A 21,012-nucleotide genomic window follows, 5' to 3' on the forward strand; every position below is an offset into this window, starting at 1 on the left:
GACGTGGGATACAGTTAGGGTTTCAGGAGCTGAGTTTGTCAGGGTTTTAATTCTTATTGCAGGACTGCAAGTTACAGAATTTCATTTGGGTGCTAGGGGTAGAATACAAGTTATCTCCTATCACACCATCTTGAAGAGCCCCCACATGTGCCTCCTTTCAAGCCAGTTTTAGAGCTCAGACTTGACTTAAGAGGAGAGACAAATCAAGCCATGGATTTAGAATGACTATCATGCACTATCATGTGCTTAGTTTGGGGGCAGCTGGAAGCTGAGAGTTCCTGCACTGGGCTTTTGGCTGCTGTGACCCCCACGTTCAGCCTGGCCATAGGCTGCTCAAAACCTGTCTGTCTTGGCAGCACACCCTGTCCATGCTGGAGGACTATCACCCAAGTTGTTAGTCCCTTAAATCACTACAGGCACAAAGGAGAAAAATATCAATGAATATAAAAATATAAAAAAATTAAAATATAAGATGTTGGCCACATGCTGCTCCATCCTAGATACTCAGGTGGCAAAAGCACATAGAGATGCTCCATAGAAAAGGGTGGAGGTTTTGTTTGTTTGTTTTTTTGTTTTGTTTGTGTTTGTGTTGTTTGTTTGTTTGTTTTTGTTGTTGCTGTTGCTTTCTCTCCATGCTGAATTGTCTAAAGCTGGTTCTGGAAACTAAACAGCAAGTAGATATTTTACATAATATTTTCATGCCTTTTTAAGACATGCCTTACAATAATTTTCAGAGGTTACCTGCCAGCTCTGCTAGTTCTGTAGATTTAGAATTGCTTAGAAATTATTATTTTACTAGGGCCTGTTCTCTTGAGCACACTACAATAGAAATGACAAAATGCTACTGCATAGAAAATAATAAATCTAGGCTAGCATCATTTCATACAGTGCACTGACAGGCTTCTGAACATGGAATCTGGAGAACTGCTCCATCTTCCTACTGGAAAGATACAACAGACCATCCTGGTCCTCCACTGGAAGTATCACAGCTCTTCAAGGCTGCAGAAATTTCATGTATTTCATAGCTGCAACCAGAATAGTGTATCATTTTGGTCCCTTGCCCAGGACTTCTTGTGCATGCAGGGAGCTTGATGCAGCCTTTCATTGTAGTGCTCTTATTATGTCAAAAGTTACAATAAGTCTTATTCCTAAAATAATAGTTTGGTACTCTGATACTGCCTAAACAGTGTTTAGCCATTCTACTGATGTAGCCTGTAGTCTTACTGTTTCAATCATCCCATCCTTGAAGAGTTTAAACAGTCACAAAGCCTCATATTTTTTCAATCAAACTTGATACTCGAACAGCATAAATGGTAGAAATGGTTACTTAATTTTATATGTATCTCAAAACCAATTCCAGAGTTGGAATTCGTAGACCACCTACATGACTGACCATCTGGTTCCTTTCCCGTTCTGTGTACTTTATTATTTTGGCTTAATAGCAGTGTTACTATATTTGTATGATTTTGCAGCATAATTTTGGCTTTTGCTTGTTTGTTTGTTTGTTTCCTTTTGTTTTCAGTTGGGTTTTTTTTTTTTTTTTTTTGTATTTGTCTGCCCCAGGCACTCCAATAGGCTGACACAAAGTACAGATGATTTAAGGGTGCTCTTTAAATTAATACATCTTTCCTAGTCATTGGTATTTTGCAGTAGGTTGGGATGTGCTGACTAAGTGTTGCACTGCAGAATTTACTGAAAGTAAATCCATTCTGCCTGAGTGGAGGGTGTACAGCAGGGATGCCAAGAGACCTCAATAAGCTGAGCATTTTGCTAAGGAGCTCCTCTTTCAGGAGTGGATGGAGATCACCACCACTGGGCATTCTTATATAAGGGCTCACCATCAGTATTTGCTTTGTGCCCAGGGATGTGCCTTTTAGTCTTGCCACGGCAGTGCCCCAAGAGTCCTTGTGGAGCTGGAACCATGCCATGAGATAGGCACAGTCTGCCATGATTTCCTCCTAAAAATTGTCCTGATTTTATGTCAGGTTTCTTGCCAGAAGTTGCATTATAACCTCTTCGGGTAATTTTAGGGTGGTGTTATATTTTTGAAATACAGAGAAATTTTATTCTTTCTCATTCTTTGCAAAGGTAGTAGAGCAATATTAGAGCCATTGCTGAAAAGTATGATTTCCAATGCAGGAATATAGATTCGTGACCAAGTACATAGCAAAATGGAGAAAAGAAGCAATTTGTTAAAATGTTCTTTTCCAAATATTCATAGCCTGGTTTTTGAGGTTGTCCTGTGCCGAATCAGAAGTTGGATTCAATGATTCTTGTGGGTCCTTTCCAAGTTAGGTTATCCTATGATTCTATTAAATATTCCATTCAATTTTCCCTAAGATAGCTTGAACTTCTTTAATTGTGGGGCTTTTTTCCCAACTTCTCCTTCTGCTGGTTCCAAAACTATTTTGAATTCCAAATTTGAAAAGGTACACTAGTTCTTCAAAGCTCAAGGAAGGCAAGATTTGTATTAGCCTGACTTATTTTACTGCAGTAATCCTCAGGCATACTTTAGAGATAGCAGCTATTATGTTGTCATTATGTGGAACAATTGTATATACTTGTGTATAACACATAAATGATACAAGAAAAATCTCTTTCTCCTCCCAGTAATACTGGTAATACTACTTTTTTTACATCTTCTGCCACAGCTGTACAGAAATGTTGCTATTTCTGGGTAACACAAAGTGCCATTGCACTCAGTTTTGTGAAAAGGCATGAATTAATATATCCTTTCCAAGCAAAGTCATGGGTATATGTTGCATAGATAGAATGTAATCTCCGTTTTTGAGTAATACAAAGGCACTGTATTTTGGCAATACATGGTCAGAACTGTGTTTTCATAATTCCCTGAGAAAATCCCAGTTCCACAAACCACAATGTGTTGACTCTGTGGTAGCAGGGAACAGTTTTATTTATCTGGATATCCTGACCACACACTCTGTATGTTTTCTTTGGATGATTTGTGATGAGTAGGTTCAGTCACAGTAGATTTTGTCTTCACTGAGAGAAAGCACTCAAACAAATCCGTATGACCTATGGGTCATAAAATTCTTTATTGCTATATTCCTGAATTTATACATTGTATTTTTAACAGCATTAAAGTAATTATAGATGATTCATTCAATGAAAACATTTGCTTATCTTCAGAGGAGTCTCTGATTACCTCTTTCTTTTTTGACATCTCAAGCTATAGGCTCAGTCTTCCAGTTTGGTTACATCATTTTCCTTGGGTTCAGATAATGTCTCAATCTGATTTGATAGTAACAAACTCAGTAGAGAGCATAAAGCAGATGCCCATGGCTATTTTTAGAGGAAACTAAATTAAAGCTGTGGTAGAAGGACCAGTAAATCTCCATCTAGAAGAAAACTGCTAAAGCCACCTTACAGTGCGAAAAGGAATTAATGGAAGAGAAGATTGGGAGATACTGCTGGTTTTGGCAGAAAGAGAGTTAATTTTTTTTCACAGTAGCTGCTATGGGGCTGTGTTTTTGATTTGTGCTGAAAACAGTGTTGACAATGTAGGGATATTTTCATTATTGCTGAGCAGTGCTTTCTGCCAAAGCCTTTTCTGCTCCTCACATTGCCCCACCAGTGAGGGGGCTGGGGGTGTAGAAGGAGTTGGAAGGGGACACAGCTGAATAGCTGACCCCAAGTGACCACAGAGATATCCCAGACCATATGGCATCATGCTCAAGATATAAATCTGGGGAAGATGAAGGATATGTTCAAAATCTTGGCATTTATCACTTCGCAAGTCACTGTTATACATGATGAAGCCTTGCTTTTTCCATGGGCAAACTGAAAACAGCTTGCCCATGGAAAGCAGTTAATTAATTGCTTTGCTTGTTCATGGGGCTTTTGCTTTACCTACTGAATTATCTTTATCTCAATGCACGAGTTTTCTTGCTTTTACCCTTCCAATTCTCTCCCTCATCATGCTGGTGAGGGAGTGAATGAGCAGGTGGGGCTTTGTTGCCAGCTGGGGTGAAACCTGACACAGATGAAGTGCAAAGAACACTGATGAAGTTATAATAAAATGGACCAGGAGTTACTTTCTTCCTCAGAATATTTCTGAAGTCTAAGTTTTATGCCACTGTTTTTTTTTGGTGTTTTTTAAGGATGACCAAGGCTGATGGTAAGATTTTTTTCCCATTGGCTTTCCTAGTTAGGAGTTTAGCATGACAGTCTGGCTCCAAACAGAATTGCTGGCAGGTAAAGCCCAGCAATTCTAGTTGTTGCTAGCATCCAGCACATAAAAGGGGTAAATATCAAGGCTGTGAAATATTTTTAGGAGAAAAAGTTTCTGAATAAGACCAACATGAAATCAAGGGTCATGTTTATTTTGTCTGAAAAAGATGTCCCAGATGCTGTGCAACCTAAAATTAAAACACATATTAGTTCCTCTTTTCAGACTGTTGCCACTGGAGGAAAAGTAGGGTAAGAGCAAAAAGGTGACTAGCAAGAGGGCCATGATACTGTCAATTGAAATTGGAAAGTAATTAAAAAATAAAGGATTAGACAATGTAGGAAAATACTTTGACAGATACAGTAGATATTGAAACAAACATTAAATATCATCATTTCTCTTCCCATGCATTCTTCTTGCAAGTAGCAGCAAAGGAGCTCATCATTTGGGGAAGAAGAGGAAGAAGGTTGATTCTGGTACGATTCCCCTTCAGCCTCACAAAACCCAGGGCATTGCACAAAGGGTAAGTTAAGATGTGTGCCGGCATCCCCTCCAGCAAGTAGAATGATTTCTTGCAGCCATGGTTGCCCATGGAGCAGAGCAGTGGCCAGGCAGTCAGCACTGAGAGGGCACCTGAGGATTCCCCTGCGGCTACAAAGGACGCAGAAGCCCCGGCTGGAACCATCGGAACTGGCTGTGCAAAGCAAGGGCACGGTGTCATGTTGCAGGATCGCTGTACAGCCTGCTGCCCGACAGCTTCTCTGCAAGCAGTGCCAGCATCCTCTGGGTCCAAGGCCAAAAGCTAATGGGGATGCTCTTGTGAGTAAGCATTTCTGGACTGAGTGCTCTGTAATCTTCATGAATTGTATCTCCGGAGAGAAATTTCTCAAGATTGCTTGCAGACCCCTGCCTCCCTCTATCTCTGCATTGTGTGTTCGGTGGCTTAGCCTGGACATCCACTATTGCAGCAGCAGCAAATGCAGAAGAACTAGACAGGTGTCTAACATATCTCCAGATCTGAACTGCCTGACCAGGGTAGCCACTAACACTTTCATTCCATTTTCATTCCATGAGAATTGTTTTTCAGTGTCTTCAGCATAAATTCCCATTTAAAAGTTTTTCCTAGGGTTTTTGTTCTGTTTTGCTTGGGGTTTTTGTGTTCGTTGGTTGTGTTTTTTGGGATTTGTTTGTTTTGTTGTTTTTCTTGGTTTGTTTTGGTTGGGCTTTGTTTGTTTGGTTTTGGATGTTTTTCTTTTTGTTTGTTTGTTTGTTTGTTTGTGGGTTTGTTTTTTTTTTTTTTTTCTTTGTCTGAGCATGAGCAGGAAAACAAATCTACACAAGAATCTAATAAATACTGAAAGCCAGCCTGGGCTATTTTGGGTAGATGCATCTATAGTAATAGTTTACACTGAGTATTTAATTAACATTATCATAAAGTTCTCTTTATGATAAATAAACCAGAATAAAACCAGCTGATCTTTCAAGAACTGAATTTGTCCTCTGCTGTTATTGGCAGTAAAAACTGATAAAGTATTACTTTAGTGTGCAGTGTAAGCTTAAATAACTCTCAAAAAATGAAAGGAGCCCACCTGCCAAGGTAAACTATGTGTTTTACCTTTGTCCCAGAGATGTATTTATATTAAATCATATAGTTGGCCCTCATTGTTCTTCTGTTTTCTCATGTATAAATCACAGATTTTCTTGGCTTTGGAAAGCTGTTTGAAAAGGTGGATATAAATTCTTCAAGATGAGCAAAGTAAGAAGTGCTTTATCTCTAAGTTTTCATTTACACTAATTTTCTTCTGCTCAATTTCCTACATGTATAGCTTGATTTTAAGGAAGTTTCTGCTAGTGTTACACAGTTGTTTGAGGGTTTTACCTTAAGTATTTATGCTCTTGATGTAATTGATTGGAAAAGTAAGGAGATGTCCATATGCAAAGGAGTGAAAGTGAAATTATGTAACACAAGAGGATGATCATCCTCCTTTTGCAGTCTCCTAACCTGAAGGGTCATCTCATCTACTCTCTAGATAAATTCTAAGCAGGCTGTGATAATATTAACAAAATGAATTTATAATATTGTGAGTTTATCATTTGCACGGACTTTAAGATCCAGGCATGCTGAAGAAAAGTCTACCTTAAACTCACGTTTTTTTATGTTTTCCTGAGAGAGTAAAAGTTTACTCTATTGGTATAATAGTATATCCAGTAAAATATAGCAGCATAGCTTTCTTTTTACTTGTGATACAATGCCTCTGGCTTAGTATAAATTCATTATGCAGTACGCCCAGTTTACTGAAATTCTGGAAGCTGATAACAATAATTAAAATACTACATGACAAGTAGTATTTTATTATGCAATCCCACAATGCCTCAGTGAGTTACTAGGCTCAGAGCCAACTGCTTTGAACCACCTGGAAGAATTATTTTTACACCTATCATGGATAGTGTTAGGGAATGATCTGGTGGGCTTGCAGATTTGCAGTTATCAAACACCAATCACACTGGTAATATTTCATCTCCTGAGTAACTAAACTGATACTGAGTCAAGTGACAATGACCACGGGTGTATATTGCTACTGCTTTAATGACTGATGGAGCTAAACACATGGCCCAAGACTTAACAACAGGCCCTTAGTCAGCAGGCAGAGCCCCAAATGCAGCTGTGGGTGTTGTTATAAGCTAAGACTGGCTGCAGGTGTTTCAGGAGGAAGGGGAAGAAAAAAAGCAGCATCTTTGTATAGGCATAGGATATGCCTAAGAAATAAGGTGTGCATGAGCCAGATGTTGTGAATGTGCTTAACATTTCATATTTGTAAATATGTGTAAATTTATCTGAGTAGCTTAAACTATCTTAAAAGGTTACATTTCCAGAAAATGGGATATCCTCAGTCTGGATACTTCATCCTCTGATGTTCAGTTATTGCCTCAATTTTCAAATTTATTTGTGTACCTTTCCAAGGATTTGCTCACACTGGGACAAACCTGGGGCATGATGAAGTCACAGCAAAATCACAATTATTTCACTGGGATGATTATTCTTGTGTGGTGGTTTTGTGACTTCAAGATATTGCCAAGTTAAAATTTGTAGCATTTCTCTAGTCTGGACCACAATAACTTCATTTCTTGTCTTCATTGCAACCATAAGATCACAATGATTGGTCCTTGTATTGCTTAACTTAACATTGCATTCATGTACGTTAGGTAATGAACACATCAGGATTTCCCAACAGTAGCCATGTGAAGTTAACTTTGAAAATGCACCATGAGTATTGGGCATAGTCATGTTCTCTAAGAAAGACACTAAACCTGGGTTTCTAGGAAGGATATTATTTTTAATGTACTCTTAATAAAGTCTTCCTAATTTCTGTTCCCTGTATTGTCAGGAGAGAAGGAGGTGGTGTTCAGAGCAAAAGGCTAACTGGGGTGCTGTGAGCACAACGCAAGAGCATCCCTTTTCCTCTGCTTGTTATAGTGGGAACTGAGGATACTGAAACATTAGATGCCAAAAAAAATTACTTGAAAAAAAAATTAAGCTTCTCCTATTAAATTTTGTGTTGTATATGGAAAGTAACCAAGTTACTAGTTTTGCATGAAGGATGAAGTAGTTTTGGTTGCTCAGCTAATGACAACGCATTGTTTCTTAGAAGATACTGAGTCTTATGGGCACATGTCATGATTTAGGAATGATACTCCCCGGTTCAGTGCTCCACTGAGACTCTCCAAACCATGTTGCTTCTTGCTTGCTCCCCTTCCTCCTCCCCCTCTCCTGTACTGTATGGAGAGGAGAATTGGAGGCAAAAAAAAAGTAAAGGGTTGAGGTAAGAACAATTTATTGGAAACAGCAATGAGATAAGAAAACAAACACTGACAATATGAACAAAAAAGTGTACAAAAGAGAGAGTGATTCAATTGCAAAATGCTCACTGCAGAGCTTGACCTGACCACAGCCACCACCTTGGCTGCTCCACCCAGCTCCTAACCAGTGCCACTCACCTACTCCCTCTGGCTCAGAGCCAATGTTACCCCACTGTTTCTCTGCCATGCCTCCTCGACAGAAAAGAACCCCTTCTCCTCAGAAAGGAGACCCTTTCCCCTGCCCCTGGAAAAAGTGTGAAGTGGTCTAAAATAATCTCCAAGTCCTGGACATGCCTCCTCCAGACTACCGCAAAAATTAGTCCTGGCTGGAACTAGGAGAGTAATTGAACTGAAGAGCATGAATGCTTTGTCACTTGTTCAGTGGTTTTATTGCTGAGTTTCATCTAAACTTAACTGTCCAATAAGGCATTTGAAAAAAAAAAATTCTGTTCTTAATGAGTGAAGGGCCTTTAAGCAGTTTTGCCTTGAGTGTTTCCTCTAGAACATCATTTTGTACTACACTAGCAAAAATTCAGAATGCAAATTCAGATTATGTACGAACACAAAATTCAGACAGACAGTGTGATCATGACAGTCCCATGCTCTTTGAAACCCACCTGGAAAGAGAGCTCAAATTCCACAAGTCTTTGCCACGTTCTATAACACAAAAGGGAATTTGAAACATGTAGTGGTAATTTCTGTTGCCTGGCTGACTGGTAGGCTGGTTTAGGTGCTGTCTAACAATGGCTTGGTCTTGCATAAGCCTACAGCAGAGGGACCACATGGTGACAGAAGATGCCATTTGATTTCTCCCCTGGGTGACCATAGGGTCTGTCATAAAATGAAAAAAAAAAAAAAAGAAAAAAAAAGGGATAACTGATCAATATCTGGATTGCAAGAAAACTAGAGAAGTGCTGCAGGCATAGAGTTTGTGAGCCTGTACACAGGCTGGAGGTGTACAGTGTTAACCTGTCATTTAAATCAGTTGTGTGAGAAAAAAATGTATGGAAGATGTTTGGGAAATCATAAACCTGGAAAACTTCTGTGCAATGATTAGTAAGGAGTCTGTCTGAATATATATTTAAATGCCATATAAACTCTCCATCTTAGAGAAAACACTTAGCAGAAATCTTTGATCAAACTTCATTTGTGGAAGTTGCTGACAGCAAAGAGAAAGGGCAAATGGCAAAGGGCATCATCTCTATAGAAACACCGTCACCAGAGGCTTATGAACCATGTTTCCAAGAGCAGAGCTGGACAAGAGAAGTGGAGCTATCACAACTGTGCTTTTCCCAGCTATAGACCTGTCATGAATAGCTATGCTGCTTCTTGCTTCACTGACAGCTTAAAAGAAATGCAGCCTATAACTACACTGTAGCCAGATCAACCTGACTTCTCTTTGTTATCAAAACGTTTCCCACAATGTGTTAACACTGGAGAGCACAGACAAAACCCCATGCTTTAAGTTTTAATTTGCTATTATAACCCTAGGGGAAAATGCTATCCATGAAGTTTTCCATGAAATATAATACGAGAATGGGTTGGAAAAAAAAAAAGACAAATGAAGATTTTCCTGCTATGCTGCTCTCCCTGGTGGTGTGATGGCCTTAAAAGCTGGTTTAAAACCAGATCTCTGCAGGTGGCTGCAGAAGACAAGCACAGCCTGTACCACCTGGCTCTGAAGAAATTTCCACTGTGATTGCTTATAAGCAAGTTGCCTTGAAAGGTGCTATACCATCAGCAACTGCTGCCAAAAGTGCTCCTTCTCTGGAAGTTTCAGGGTTTTAGCACTAGGACTCCATCCAACTGAAGGCTCAGCAGTGACGGTAAAGCAAAGCTAACAATCAGCTCAGCTAGACAGAGAGTAGTCTCTTTGATGTAGGTAAGGAAAATTGCTTTTCTCAAACAGCAGCATTCAAGATTTCCTTTGCATTTTTTGTTTTTCTTGCATTTTACCTGGATCAGAGTAAAGGGGGGGAGGAGGGCTTGAGACTTCTAATGCATACCTTGTTATGAAAATAGGTTAGTATTGTATTCCAGCATCAGTCTTGTACAAAACAGAACACTATCTATTACAAAATTCCATTCCTTCACCTCCTAAAAACTCATCAATATTTTCACTTTTTTCTGCTGTTGTGCTTTGAGTCCTCAGACTCCATTAGTTCTATCTCTTATCTAAAGGCAATGCTGGAGGATGGCTAAACTCCCTCACACCGAGCAGGGAATCGTGCCAGAACAGATTGCAAGGAGAGTGATGCAGCACAACTCAGATCCCTCCTTCTCTCAAGATAGAAACTGGGCTTTGAAAACAATAAGCCTCTCCACCAGGCATGCTCAGAATCTCCCCACTGACTCCTGATTACTGTTGGCATCCACTTACTGCCTGGAAAGTGTAACAAGCCTAGCCCCAGCTCTTTTCTGATGCACCACTGGGTGAATCACTGGTTTTGTAGTTTTGAAAAATATAAATATTTGATGAGCTACAGACTATCATTGTCTCCCAACTCCTTTTCCTGCACTGTATTTTTCACACAGGAACCGCCTTTGTGTCCCTACAAAGATCACATATCTACCGCTGTGAAATTAACTGTTAAGGTGAATGCATCTAGGTGTACCCTAGATAATAATTTAAATCCTATTATCCTATACTTCAGATGACAGAACGACTTTGCAAAGATTTTCTCCTGCAATAGCCAATGTCTTTAGCAATTTTCCCTGGATTTTTCAAATGTCATAACTTTTCAGGGCTATTAGTTGAATTCAACATGGGTTAAAAAAACTCCTAGAAATGCTGCAACAGTGGTAGATTTTATTGCCTTCACCAAAGTATTGGTCTGAGACTGGACAGTAGCCCCCAGTTACCTCTGAAGATAGCAGTGTTAAGCTGGCAAAATATAAGTCAGACTAAGGGTAAGGTCACCAATAAGATAAGAACAGAAATACTCTATTCAGAGTGCTGTGGAAATAATAAAAGCCAAATAATTAGCATAAATTTTCAGGGAAGAGTAAAGATTATAAAATTAATATAAACGTCTCTTTTTTTTTTTTTTTTTAATTCAGTGTCATCTTTCTATGACAGAACTTGGACAAAGGGATTTTTGAGAAGCCTGATACAAGGACCTGGGAGCTTCCCTGTAGTTATTAACAGAAAGGAATGTTATCGATTTCAACACCTGAGAAAAATCAAAGCAATCCTGACATCAAGGTGACCATAAAAAGATGCTTGCTTGGTAATTCAAACCATGAGTTTTGACAAAGAACTTTCACAGAGACAAAAAACATTCACAGAATCTCACAGTAAAGTTTGTTCCTTGTTTTCTCTATGGCTAGAACAGTTCTTGTCATTTACTGCACAATGAAAATAGTTTACGCTCTAATTTTCAACAGTCCCCAGTTACATTAGAAATTCTAGCCCAACACTCTTATATTACTCCCTGAAACCCAATATCCTGCATCTTCACAGCTCACACACACATTTAAACTGAATGCTTTTATTTGGATTATTGCAGCTAGAACAGAAAGAATCATTACAACATCTCCTCGATGAAACACAGAGTTTGTATGATGCACACAATATAATTCCACTTGGAAGGGAACAACCCCAGAACAGGATGTGACCCTCACTCAATACCTAAGGAGACACAGCACAGCTTTGACATGGCATGACTGCATTGCTACTCAACAGCAATAAAGATATGTGTTCAAGAAGTGTGCGAGGCCAGGCTGGATGAGGCTTTGGGCAACCTGGTCTAGCAAAAGTTGTCTTTGTCCATAGTAGAAGGGTTGGAACTAAGTTTGATCTTTAAGGTCCTTTCCAAACTCAATAATTCTGTAATGGTTAATATTCCAGACAAAGCCTTGGATTACATGTAATTCCCCCTACATGCTAAAAAATGTAAAATCTGTACACTACCATCTAAAAAATAAGCGTATGAAGCCCCAGACTTTCACTTGGGAATACTCTGTTTGGGGCCATATAACTGTTTTTGGTAATGTTCTTGTAGCAACTTGAACTTAAAAGATTAATTAGGTGCCAAATTCCACCAAAATGATCAGGAAAAAAGAGGCAAGACATTAAGAAACCAAGAGCCGTACAGCTTCTTAGTTTTGTATTGTCATGGACTCTTTCAGCCCCAAAAGAGAAGGAATAATATCTTTGACTCTGATCTCTTATCCTGGATTATTTCAGTTACTGGATCTTTTTTCCTATACAAAACACAGCTGGTTTTTTTTCATGAATTAACTTCTGACAGAGAATCAGCTTTGGTGAAGTAACAGATTTGAGTTTCTGAAACAGTTACTTCAGGCTTGGGTAAGCACTTCTGTAGATGAGGAGCAGAGCTATTTCCAGGTCCATTAGAGAATAAGAGTGATGCCATGGTGATCAATGCAATTATTTTGCTTCAGATGGAAATGGTTTGGCAGGGACATTGCAAAGGGACATTAACTGAAATCTTTATTTTTTATTAGATAAATGATGAAGATGGTTTCTATGTTGTTTTAAATGGATGTTTGCTCACTTGTATTTTTCAGTGTAATCTGTAATCCAGTAAATTTACAATCCTTTTAATAAACATAAGTCTAAAAATAGTATTTGGTAATCAGGACACAGGATGTACAGAATAGCAATTTAGTAGTCTACATCTAATTGCTGAAAAACATACCTGAAAGTGGAAAATACATAGAATGATCATAGAAGGTTGGGTGGAAAAAGACCTTTAAGATTATTAAATCAAATACTGCAAAGTCCTCAGGTAAACCAAATCCCTCTCTAAGTGCCACATCTATACATCTTAAGTACCTCCAGGGATACTGACTCATCCACTACCCTGGGGAGCCTGTTCTAATGTTTGACAGCCCTTTCAGTGCAGAAATTTTTCCTAGTATACAATCTAAACCTCCCCTGGTGAAACTTGACCGCATTTCCTCTTGTCCTATCACTTCTTACCTAGGAGAAGAGACTAACCCTCATGTCTCTGTAACCTCCTTTTAGGTAATTGTGGAGTGTGGTAAGTCACATTTCACACCCCACCCCAGCCCTGAGCCTCCTCTTCCCCAGGCTAAACACCCTCAGCTCCCTCAGCTGCTCTTCACAGGACTTGTGCTCCAAAACCTTCTGCAGCTTCATTGTCCTTCTCTGGACATGCTCCAGCACCTCTTTTCTTCTAGTGAGTTGCTCAAAACTGAACACAGGATTCGAGATGTAACTCCCCCCACATCCAAAAAAGAATGGAGATTCTCCTTAGCTCTCTTTCTGTTGTTAATGCATTTATAGAATAGGATACAGACTTTATGTTCCAGTTATGAAACAATATAAATATAGAAGAAATATTATATTCCTTCTTTTGTTACAAACAAGGGGCATATGCCATGAACAGCATTTTGCTTTCACTTAAATTCTTTATAATCATTATTCCTTCTTTTCAACTGAACCAGCCCCACCACCCCCCAACAGAAAAAAAAAAAAAAAAAACAAAAAAAACAAAAAAAAACCCAAAAAAAACCACCAAAAATAAACCCCCATAAGCTAGTGATGGATGAACTAGCTAAAACGTGGTTTAAAGCTGTCTACATGCTTGATATATGTGTACAACAGCATTCAACATTTGAAAAAATAAAGTGAGCTGCCATGAGATAAGATTCCATGAGATATTTGACAGATCCCCTTTAATTTGCATGCTGGGTAATGCTGGAGTTGTTGGATGGATGCCATGAGTACAGCTCTGAAAAAACTATCCAGATAATTTTGATTTTGTCCTCCATCAGTGTAATGATATCACAGGAGGCTGATGATGGAATTTCTTGTTTGAGGCATGACGCTCCTTGCAATTTTGATTCTTTTACCCAGCAATCATGTTCTTATGAACTGAGGTCCTGACAGGAACATTTTCATACCCCTACCTTTATGGGTACCTTTTTTTCCTTTCCTTTTAAGAAAGAAGCCAGGCTATTTGTTCATTTTTCATGATAAATTTGAACCGTGATGTGACCATTGCATTTTCCCTTTTTCCTTATTTTTTCAGTTGCTATCTTATGGACTTGTTTTCTTTCACTGACAAGGAGCCAATTAATAGATTCTTAAGTGGTATGATTTGTTATTCAGTATCAATGTAGTAAATCCTTTCGTGTAGTTTGCCAAAAACCAGAGGCCTTAATTTCCCTGGTTTCACATTCCTGCTTCAGCTGGCAATGTTGGAAATGCAATAATAAAAAAAAAAATTGGATGCATATAATGATTTTCCTATAAATATGAGATATCACTTGGCCGTCAAAATGGATGATCACATTGTGTTTTACTGATAAATGGTGTTTACCTTTTAGATTTAATGTATAATTTTTAAAAATGCTTTAACTTGCAAAACAAAAACATCTACAAAGTAGTGGTGCTTTCTTTGAAGGCACAGGCACATATGCTTCATATCTCAGTAGTAACACACTGATTCGCAGCAACCACAGCTTCTGTGACATGTGTTTGGATTAAAGTAATAAAATAAATGAAATGTTTGGATTCCAAAATACTGGCCAGATCTTTTATTTATTGACGAATGTAAAAGAACTTGCTTTTGAGGGTATGCAGGAGGAGGCAGGGAGCAGTTGGATGCACTCGAATGAAACCAATTTACAGAGCAGTCTTTATTCTGACAGAAAAAAACACAGTCACTGTCTTATTGTCCACAGCCAATCACATCAGTGTGAGACTGGGCACTGCTTTCAAATTACATTGGACTGACATATACTTATTTATTAATCCCATCCCTTGAGCAGGCACTATTTAATTGCATACTCAGACAAAGTTTAGTACAAGTCGGATCAGAAGATTCATGAAAGAATCATGATGAAACTGGATTTGATCTTAATATCTACATCACTTGTCAAATCTTTATTCATGAAATAAGAAACACTGCTGAGTTTCCACTTCGTGATGCTATTCTGAAACTACACTAAGCTGCCAGAAGAGGTTCAGAAAAATCTAGGATACAGGGCAGAGAAAATCCATCTGTCAGAATTTTTAAAAAGGGGCTCTTGCAGGGTCTGAACTGACTCTGAGGTTTCTGAAGAGCTGACTGATCTCTGCTTTTCAGAATTTAAGCACTTCAAACAATAATGGCCTTATGAACCAAGATAATACACATTTAGTGTCTGCTATGTTAAAATCTCTTCTTCTTTGGTAGGGAGACTCTTCTACTCAGTGCCATCTTATTTCCATGCATGCCCCCTCCCAAAAAAAAACCCCACCCAACAGTCTGGAGGTTGCACTACAGCAGGTGCTTAGTTTTTGCTTTGACAATGCTTGTTTCTCCCAGCACAGGCAGCTCAGGCTGAGCTGGTACTCAGAAGCAGCTCTTGCTTAGAAGCTGGCGGAGCAGCTCAGTGTGGACACAGATGTCCCACCAGAGGTGTACAGCATTGCAAAGCCTGGGCCCAAGGACACAGAATTAAGTAGGATGGCCCTGCTGCTCTTAAGACTAAGCAATATTTTAGAAGTGGCCAACGATTAGTGGGTGATGGCTGGTAAATAAATGAGCACACTGTGCTGTCAGATAGCCATTGCCATGTATTGACTGGTGGAGTTATTCTGGATGTGTACAGGTAGAGAAGAGATCAGCATCCTGCCTGCTATATGGGTTGTAAATACAGAATAGCATAGCATATTAAAATGAAATGTGTGCCAGCCTTTTATATACAGCTTGTTTAACTTCAAAGGGGCTTCTATAGCACAAAAGCCATCTCATTTACAAAAAAAAGCAAACCAAAAATAAACAAAAATACTCTTCAGAACTGAGATCATTTGCCTCCATCTTATACATTGTATACCTACTTATAATACGCAGTATACCTACTTATATTAGTTCCAGTGTGACTCTAATGATAAGAAAAATAGCAGTCCTATATTCACTTTTTTCCCACTGCACATCCATCTTCTGTATTAGACACATTTTACTCTACAGCCTTTCAAGATTATCCCTTTTTCCCTCTGAGTTGCTGTGTGTCTGAAGTCAGGCTTGTCCTTTGCTGTACAGACTGAGGAGGGGAAGATATGGAAACATGGTCTGTGTTACCACACATCCATACACACAAGCCCCAAGCATGTCTGGGAGCACAGGAGACCCCAGTGGCTGTGCAGCCCCCTGTCCATCCCCCTTATACTCATCCTGCAGCTGCAACCAGGCTGGACAACAGCCTTTTTTCCCCCCACCCATGCTGGAACTCCAACAGTGTGAAAAACAGAGTGCCAGGCATGACATGAGGTGATCCCTGATACATCCTATATTACAGACTCCCTGGACTGTGTACCCAGGGGTCAGTGGGAATCTGGAAGTCTAACATGTCCAAGCAGTGTTTTCCTGGGTTTTTTTGAAGGAACGAAACCAGTTCCTAGTTTAATATGTATATGTGTGGGGATGCTGCCCATCCCACGATCTGGGAAAGTTCAGAGAATACATCTATTACAAAAGAACTGGGAATGAAAAATTCTTGTGAAATTCAGCCTATGTTCATAGCCACACAAAAAGCATAAAACCTCCTAATTTCCTGGTCTTCAAGAGAGTCTGCCAGGATAAAGAAAATATAGTTTACTAATGTAAGAAATAAGCACACTGTGTGATATTGAGCAGGGAAACTCTCACACAGAGGTCACAAGCCTTTGTTTATATTCTGCCTGGCTAGAAGCATGTACCTTCCTTGGGAAAAAAATGTGTTATTGTTGAATTATTCAGTTTTACTTCATTTACATGCAGGTATAGGTGGATATTCTCAGTTCAGTCAGAGAGAAAAGGAGACATTTCTACCAGGCTTGGCCTGGGAAGAGTTTCAAATTAATGTAAATAATTCTCTATCTCTCTTGTTGTTCACCTTGTTTATAGATATGTTCTGCCACTGTGCATCATTCACAGCGCACCAATGGCATGCGATACTCTTACTTTAAGACCAGTGAAATCGGTCTGCATGATATTCTCCATAAAAAGAGCAGTGTATTTTAAATAAATCAGTTCTCTTCTTGCCTTCTGACTTGGAGTCTCTTTTGTTCCAGTCCTGCCTCAATGGCGACAGGTATATATAATTATTACTATCATTATTCACGTGTGTTGTTTTATTGCCCACTAGCTCACTTCCAAGGTGAATGATTTTGTGATGGATGTAGCAGAAATCTGAAAGAAAACAACAGTGACTACTTCACACAGATGAAAATGTCCTTTTCTGGCTCAGTCCTGGCTGTTCCTATAAAACCATGAGCTGTGGAGTATTCAAAGCCAACATATTTCCACCAATAATAGAATTAAACAATTGCCCCAAACAAATAGATGCATGAGGAAGAGAAGAAAGCAAGGGTAGCCTGAGAGGGTGTTCATGTAGATTAGCTGTTTAATCTCAATTTAGCTCACCATCTGCCTCCTCCTAACCTGCATGTTCAAGACAGCACAGTGTTTCAAAAAAGAAGTGAGAATTTGCCTGATGCACATGGATGAAATTGCTGCTTCCCGTACAAACAAACTACTGTTTGTTCATGGTTCTCTTTCTGTCCCATCAGAGTGCCTTTGTTTTAACCATGCTAGAATTAAACACTGTACACTTACACTGTGGTTCTTTATGTATTTTTATATATGCGCTGCATAGAGAAACCAATATGTGTATCTGCATGCGTGTGCTATTGCTAGGTGTGTGCACAAGTATACACACCCCCCCCCCACACACATTTTTCTAAATTTATTCATCTACATGTAAAAGTTTCATAGGAATAACAGTATTTGAGAGGTATTTTAGAAGTGTATACCTGGACATTCATGAGAGAAAGGGATGATTAAGCCTGATGCTACAACATTTTCCAAGGTAAGGGAGTAATAGAAATCCAACCTCTGGTTTCAGCACATTTGATATTAATTATTATAATAAACAGCTTATCTATAGGGAAAATAGAATTTTCCCAGGATTAATGGAACATTTTAAAGTCATAATATATTTAATGCATGAGTTACTTATTTGGATTTGTAGTGAAGAAACAGAAGAAAACAAATACTTTGAGTAACCCCTCAAATTATATTTTCTAGTAGCTGCTTAAAATATGATGATGACTAAAAATGTAAGAGATTGTGCCATTTTTCCTCTTATACAGCTCTTGTTTTCAGACTTCAGAACTGGATTCACACTGCTCTCCCAGGAGGAGCTTGGCTGGTGGATTCTTGGGTAGCTGGCTTCCAGAGGAAAGGGCTTGTCCTGCCCTGAACAGTCAGTTTGCCCTTTGCCAACCCACATGTCTCTATCACCCCACCAAGCTGTTATAAAGGGTATTCTCTTCCAAGCAAAGAGAAGCATCTTCTAAAACATTAATGAGCTGGAAGGATCACGAACATGTTAGCATCCCTTGGTCCTGCAGATAACCAAACTTGGTAGCCCAGATTTTTTTCCAATTGCATAGGAGCAGTGAAAGTGAATGGTCTTCAAGAGCATATAGTATCCCAGCTCCCTATTTGCATTTTCATAGCTTTAGGGCTTTTGTAAGCAAACATGTTGTTTTGCAATGAACTTCAAGAGCAAAATACAGAGCTGAATAATTCAGGTCCCCTATTTTTATTACATTTCAGAAATGGACCCATCTATATGTTTCACTGCTAATTTATACTCCACAAGAACCCTTTTGGCTACACAAAGGTCCCACAAAATGTAAGGTCACAAAGATGCTGCTTCCAGATTTTCTGTTATTAGTAATCAAAAGTGTCCTGCCTGTGACATTATTCACTCTCTAAGGTATTCCTCCATGCCAAAAAAAAAAAAATATATATATACCTCATTTAAAATCCTGAGTGGGAAAAATATTAAGATCTGAAAGACTACAGGAGACAAAATATGTGCACAGGCCCTGTGTGGATTTCAGGTGAGAGCTGGTCCCCTTGTTCATCACTTAACAACAGAGAGGAGCAGAATTCATCACTTGCATATAAATAAGTAAGTGAGCTCTGATGTGTTGCAGGGACCACCCACCCTGCTCCAGCAGTGTCCTAGCTGGTCTCTCCTCTCTGCCTGCAGGAAAGCCTCAGGTTTTATAAGTGCCACCTTTCTCATCTCTGCTGTTTTCTTCTGGCTGGCTGTGTTTGATTTTTAAATTTTGCTCAATCCATCTTTCATATCCTCTCAGCACCACTTTCCTCTCTTTCCTCTCTTTCCTCTCTTCTGTTTCATAACTAGAGGCTTTTAAGTGTCTTCACCATAATTTCCAACCACTATCTATTTCTTTGCTTGTTTACTCTAGAGAGAATGTGAGCACCAAAACATTAGTTTTCAGTCAATCAGAGACTTTCAAAATTTATCAAACCTCTTCTCCTCATTTTGTAATGATTATTATAATACTCCCATTTTTCTAAATGAGCTTTTCAACATACTTTTTTCTGTCTATGCTTTCTAATGGCTTTCTAATGACCAAAATTTATAGAGCAATTTATATTTAATAAAGCTGATGTCTGTTTGCTTAACACAAGATAATGTTTGCTAATAAGAGGGCATTTGAATAATCAGCTACACAGCCCTCAGAAGCAAGGCAAGAAAATAGGAAACTGCAAGTCATAGTGGATCTATAATGAAACAATGCCCTCCATCCAAGCATGATGTGTGAGAGGAGCACTTGAGCTCTACTAAATCAGCTAATCAAGGCAGTGGAGGCCCCACTTGCATGAAACAAAACCAATAGATAATTAGTATCTCAGGACAAGCTTCAAAAACAATGAAACAGGAGGATCTTAAGCCTGATGCTACAACATTTTCCAAGGTAAGGGATTTTGTACTGTAAAAGTTCAGAGCAGGAGCTGCCTGGGCAATTTTCACACAGTGCCTGGATGCAGTAACACGTGTATGATTTCTATTTCCTGCCCTCCCCTCTACAGTTTTCTCAGATGCTCCTCCCGCTCATGTCAGAAGCACTACACTTAACTTTTGGCATCCTAATTTCTTTTTCCATTAATACATTTTGTATCATCTCTCAGAGTCTTTGATTTGCTCACTTCCTGTTTTTGGAGAGTCTTACAACTGAAGTATTTCCAACAGCATGCCTCACAAAGGCACATTAAAAGACAGCAGAACAATTTGAGTCCCAACATACCTAAAGTTCATTGTTAACAAAGTTTTCTTATTTTTCCATTTACAATGTCCATTTACAGGGACATTGCCACCCTCCTCAGAGTCCTTGGCCTTTTGCCATCACTTTGAAAGGGAAACTGCCACAAAAGTCAACGGGAGATTAGCATAACACTCAGTGACAGATTTGGCATGTTGCAGCTTGAATTTGCTTGAAGGGTCATAAGACTTAATAAGTGTTCATATCAGCCCCCTTTGGCCATGTAATAATATACTCCATCACTGACACAGCATTAAAAACCTGAAATTCATTACACATTGAACCACCCATGGTAATTTTGCTATCACTCACCCTGATGCAAGTTAGCTTTGGTGCCATAGATATTGTTTCATGACAGCTCTACAGTTCTTTTTAGTCATCACATTAGGTTGTCTCCATCCTCTTGCTGCTACTGTCTACCTTAAGGTTTTATTTCCACTACTAGATTTTAAACTCCTGCCTCTGGAACTGTATATGAAACATACAGACATGTTTTTTGTCATTTACAAAATGGCTATTCATCTATTCATTCAAATTCGTACATTCATTGTCAGATACTCCCTATATCGCCTTTGCACACATACAGAAATGCTAATTCTCTATGAAAGCAGATATAAATGAAGGTTTAGCATATGTACCTTTAAACTCAAACACCAGTTTGAATCTTCCTGGCATTTGACCTTTTCCACTCACCAGCTCAAACTCAGAGGCAGAAATGTGCAAAAATAAGAAGAGAGGGAGTCTCTGTTTTCATCCAGTATATAAGCAATAAGTGACACTATTGAAATGGGGCAATTGTTCAATCACTGAGAGAATTAAGCTAATTCAGATTGATTTGGGATGAAAACACAAAGTATTACTA

The 21,012-nt window shown here is 39.0% G+C and overlaps 1 long non-coding RNA gene across 1 annotated transcript; it reads left to right on the forward strand.

Annotated features, from left to right (window-relative positions):
- Window positions 1–4,609: 4,609 nt before the first annotated feature.
- LOC115491002 (uncharacterized) lies at window positions 4,610–17,049 on the forward strand. Its single transcript, XR_003956946.4, has 2 exons — window positions 4,610–4,712; window positions 11,108–17,049. It is a non-coding gene; the product is annotated as an uncharacterized lncRNA (long non-coding RNA).
- The last annotated feature ends 3,963 nt before the right edge of the window (window positions 17,050–21,012 follow it).

The sequence above is a fragment of the Taeniopygia guttata genome, chromosome Z, assembly GCF_048771995.1.
Source record: "Taeniopygia guttata chromosome Z, bTaeGut7.mat, whole genome shotgun sequence".
NCBI lineage: Eukaryota > Metazoa > Chordata > Aves > Passeriformes > Estrildidae > Taeniopygia > Taeniopygia guttata.